The sequence below is a fragment of the Schistocerca americana genome, unplaced genomic scaffold (genome assembly GCF_021461395.2).
Source record: "Schistocerca americana isolate TAMUIC-IGC-003095 unplaced genomic scaffold, iqSchAmer2.1 HiC_scaffold_990, whole genome shotgun sequence".
In the NCBI taxonomy this organism is placed as follows: domain Eukaryota; kingdom Metazoa; phylum Arthropoda; class Insecta; order Orthoptera; family Acrididae; genus Schistocerca; species Schistocerca americana.
The window spans coordinates 15,001-20,000 of record NW_025726775.1 but is presented as its reverse complement, the minus strand read 5'-3'; the positions used below and the strand labels follow the sequence as shown (position 1 = coordinate 20,000).

The 5,000-nt window shown below is 50.8% G+C and overlaps 1 non-coding gene across 1 annotated transcript in view; it reads right to left on the bottom strand.

The window, feature by feature from the left end:
* LOC124593529 overlaps positions 1-338 on the bottom strand; it is a 1,910-nt gene extending 1,572 nt beyond the window's left edge. The window contains exon 1 of the ribosomal RNA XR_006978111.1: positions 1-338. This exon is cut by the window's left edge and continues 1,572 nt beyond it. This is a non-coding gene — a ribosomal RNA (small subunit ribosomal RNA).
* Between the last annotated feature and the right edge of the window lie 4,662 nt (positions 339-5,000).

The following is a 5,000-nucleotide window of genomic DNA, read 5'->3' as shown; positions in this document are numbered from 1 at the left end:
GACAGTTGATAAGGCAGACATTTGAAAGATGCGTCGCCGGTACGAGGACCGTGCGATCAGCCCAAAGTTATTCAGAGTCACCAAGGCAAACGGACCGGACGAGCCGACCGATTGGTTTTGATCTAATAAAAGCGTCCCTTCCATCTCTGGTCGGGACTCTGTTTGCATGTATTAGCTCTAGAATTACCACAGTTATCCAAGTAACGTGGGTACGATCTAAGGAACCATAACTGATTTAATGAGCCATTCGCGGTTTCACCTTAATGCGGCTTGTACTGAGACATGCATGGCTTAATCTTTGAGACAAGCATATGACTACTGGCAGGATCAACCAGGGAGCTGCGTCAACTAGAGCTGAGCAGCCGGCCGCCCGGGAGTGTGTCCCGGGGGCCCGCGCGAACACGCAAGCGTCCGCTCAATTATTCTGCAAACAGGAGGAGGCTGAGCTCCCCTGCACCATACACCTCGAAACCCTCTCAGGTCCCGGCGGCGCGCAGCGCCGTCCTAAGTACTTGGTCGGGTTCGAGAGAGGCGCAATCGCCCGGAGTTTGGCGAGTAGACGCTTTAGGTGCGACCACCCGTGCTCCCAACTGAGCTTGCCGCTGCCGACAGAGGCCCGGGAGCGTGCTGTCGTGGCATTGCCGGCGGGAGACAACACGCGCCACCTACGGTGACCGGCAGCTCCAACGCCAGCGCCACAGAAGGACAAAAGCCCCACTTGGGTGCCGAAGCGAACTCTCCCAGCACAGCGCACGCGCCAACACGTCCGCACAGCTGCGATACAAACCACCTGCGAGAACCGCAGAGGCGACCGAGCAGCAGACGGCGTCGCGGCGCCGAGCGCCGGGCGGCGGCGCATCCTCAGCGCACACAGTCCTCAATCGGACCAGCACACTGCAGATGTCCACCGCGCTTCGCACCGGGCCCGCGAGGACCTACTTTGGCCGCACGGCGCCGCGTGCAGGGTGCGCCGGCGCGCAGCTGCGCCGCCTGCCGCCTCCGTCGGCCGGCGCGCCTGCCACTGGCCGCCCCCACCAGCCGGCTGTAGCGCGTGCGCCCACGCACCGCACGGCCAACACGCCGGGAGGCCCCCCCTCACCGGCCGGGGACGGTCCCACCCAGCCACCGCCGCGTATCGCTTCACACCCACATGCCATTCACGTTCGTGGGCATGGTGGGTATCGCTGCAACAACCGGTTGGTAGCTCAACCGATCGTCGCCATCACTGATTCACCCCTAGCGAGAACAACCGCACCACAACGGTTTACCAGTTGTTCATTTGCGTAACGTCACCAGCAAACGTAGGCGTCCATCGCCATTTGCAAATTCAACGATTGTTGCATGCCTGTGTCAGGTGTCACGACACACTGTCTGCCCACATACACGCAACAACATGTCCACGCTTAGCGAACACGTGGAAGGTGGCCCCCGTACGTATGCGATGTCCATTGCGCGAACGACTGTCAACCGGCCTCTGTCGCATGTCGCAGATGTGGAACGCAGTGCACCGTGCTATCACGGTGTGTGAGAAGAGACGACTACGTCTGACAACACGCGCCACTACATCAACAGACGGCTCATGCTGATCGCCATCCAGGGCATACCACACTGCAATCCAGCTCTTATAGGGAGACGACACGTAGCTGAGTGCACAACATTTGGACCGCATGGTTCGCCGTTGTTGGCGCAGTCGTTGTACGGTCACATGTACCACGATGTATCATTCAGTACATGAGGACCAATGTGCAGTACAGTGTGTGATTTGGACGTACAACATCAGCGGACAGTTGACACAGGCCGTACCACAGCGTAGGCTAAGTGCTTCGCCATGCGAATGCCAATGAACAACTGCAAATGCCAATGAACAACTGCAAAGGGCATTGAGCATGTACGTCCTGCTGCCATCCACATTACAGTGTATAGCTGCAAGGTGTTTAACATGAAGCGATACACTGGGGACCGGGCAGTGCGAGTAGCAAACTATATTGCGGGGGTTGCAGTTAGGCAACACTACACTAATTTAACGCGTCGTATGACAATTACAGAGCAGGTTAAGGCCCAACGTGTGTTGGGTTAAGGCCCAACGTGTGTTGGGTTAAGGCCCAACGTGTGTTGGGTTAAGGCCCAACGTGTGTTGGGTTAAGGCCCAACGTGTGTTGGGTTACGTTAAGGGGCAATGTGGGTTACGTTAAGGGGCAATGTGGGTTACGTTAAGGGGCAATGTGGGTTACGTTACGGCGCAATATAGGTTACGTTACGGCGCAATATAGGTTACGTTAAGGGGCAATGTGGGTTACGTTACGGCGCAATATAGGTTACGTTACGGCGCAATATAGGTTACGTTAAGGCGCAATATCGGTTACGTTAAGGCGCAATACAGGTTACGTTAAGGCGCAATACAGGTTACGTTAAGGCGCAATACAGGTTACGTTAAGGCGCAATACAGGTTACGTTAAGGCGCAATACAGGTTACGTTAAGGCGCAATACAGGTTACGTTAAGGCGCAATACAGGTTACGTTAAGGCGCAATACAGGTTACGTTAAGGCGCAATGCAGGTTACGTTAAGGCGCAATGCAGGTTACGTTAAGGCGCAATACAGGTTACGTTAAGGCGCAATGCAGGTTACGTTAAGGCGCAATGCAGGTTACGTTAAGGCGCAATACAGGTTACGTTAAGGCGCAATACAGGTTACGTTAAGGCGCAATACAGGTTACGTTAAGGCGCAATACAGGTTACGTTAAGGCGCAATACAGGTTACGTTAAGGCGCAATACAGGTTACGTTAAGGCGCAATACAGGTTACGTTAAGGCGCAATACAGGTTACGTTAAGGCGCAATACAGGTTACGTTAAGGCGCAATACAGGTTACGTTAAGGCGCAATACAGGTTACGTTAAGGCGCAATACAGGTTACGTTAAGGCGCAATACAGGTTACGTTAAGGCGCAATACAGGTTACGTTAAGGCGCAATACAGGTTACGTTAAGGCGCAATACAGGTTACGTTAAGGCGCAATACAGGTTACGTTAAGGCGCAATACAGGTTACGTTAAGGCGCAATACAGGTTACGTTAAGGCGCAATACAGGTTACGTTAAGGCGCAATACAGGTTACGTTAAGGCGCAATACAGGTTACGTTAAGGCGCAATACAGGTTAGGTTAAGGCGCAATACAGGTTAGGTTAAGGTACGACATAGGTTAGGTTAAGGTACGACATAGGTTAGGTTAAGGTACGACATAGGTTAGGTTAAGGTACGACATAGGTTAGGTTAAGGTACGACATAGGTTAGGTTAAGGTACGACATAGGTTAGGTTAAGGTACGACATAGGTTAGGTTAAGGTACGACATAGGTTAGGTTAAGGTACGACATAGGTTAGGTTAAGGTACGACATAGGTTAGGTTAAGGTACGACATAGGTTAGGTTAAGGTACGACATAGGTTAGGTTAAGGTACGACATAGGTTAGGTTAAGGTACGACATAGGTTAGGTTAAGGTACGACATAGGTTAGGTTAAGGTACGACATAGGTTAGGTTAAGGTACGACATAGGTTAGGTTAAGGTACGACATAGGTTAGGTTAAGGTACGACATAGGTTAGGTTAAGGTACGACATAGGTTAGGTTAAGGTACGACATAGGTTAGGTTAAGGTACGACATAGGTTAGGTTAAGGTACGACATAGGTTAGGTTAAGGTACGACATAGGTTAGGTTAAGGTACGACATAGGTTAGGTTAAGGTACGACATAGGTTAGGTTAAGGTACGACATAGGTTAGGTTAAGGTACGACATAGGTTAGGTTAAGGTACGACATAGGTTAGGTTAAGGTACGACATAGGTTAGGTTAAGGTACGACATAGGTTAGGTTAAGGTACGACATAGGTTAGGTTAAGGTACGACATAGGTTAGGTTAAGGTACGACATAGGTTAGGTTAAGGTACGACATAGGTTAGGTTAAGGTACGACATAGGTTAGGTTAAGGTACGACATAGGGTAGGTTAAGGTACGACATAGGTTAGGTTAAGGTACGACATAGGTTAGGTTACGGTACGACATAGGTTAGGTTACGGTACGACATAGGTTAGGTTACGGTACGACATAGGTTAGGTTACGGTACGACATAGGTTAGGTTACGGTACGACATAGGTTAGGTTACGGTACGACATAGGTTAGGTTACGGTACGACATAGGTTAGGTTACGGTACGACATAGGTTAGGTTACGGTACGACATAGGTTAGGTTACGGTACGACATAGGTTAGGTTACGGTACGACATAGGTTAGGTTACGGTACGACATAGGTTAGGTTACGGTACGACATAGGTTAGGTTACGGTACGACATAGGTTAGGTTACGGTACGATATAGGTTAGGTTACGGTACGATATAGGTTAGGTTAAGGTACACATTGTTGTAAGGAAAGGTTTAATGGGGGGCGGGGCGGGGCGGCCGGTTTGTTGATTGTGATTATAGTAAGTGGATGCCTGCGGCATCATCTGATTTGCCACGTCAGGATGCACCTTTGGCTCATGACAGGCGGCGCTCTCATTCCATGCTTGTGGCAGACCTGTGTCTTTCATTCCTGCCATTGTTTGTGTGCTGTGAGAGGAGGCAGTATTGTGATGTTGGGTGCACCCCTGTGTAGGACATGTGTGGGTGTTGGTGGCTTGGCTGAGCAATGGTGGTTGTCGGGTGGGTGGGATATTCTGTTTTCTGAGTGGACCTCCCAGTCTGGTTATGACAGTGTGGATTGTCTAATGTGGCGGAGAGGATGCACTGGGTGTTGTTCCATGCTGGTGCTTACATATTGTCTGTGTGCGTGTTACAGGCAGAGAGTAGTGCGTGATAAGGGTGTGTGGCTGACGTGTGGTTGTGATTGTGAGCAGAGTCTTTCAGCATGTATACGGACAGTTGTATACATTATCTGTATTCTGATGGCTCTATCTATTACTAATCAGCGCCGTGTATACGTTTAATCCGGTTCCAGTCGAAACTGTTGTATCTCTGT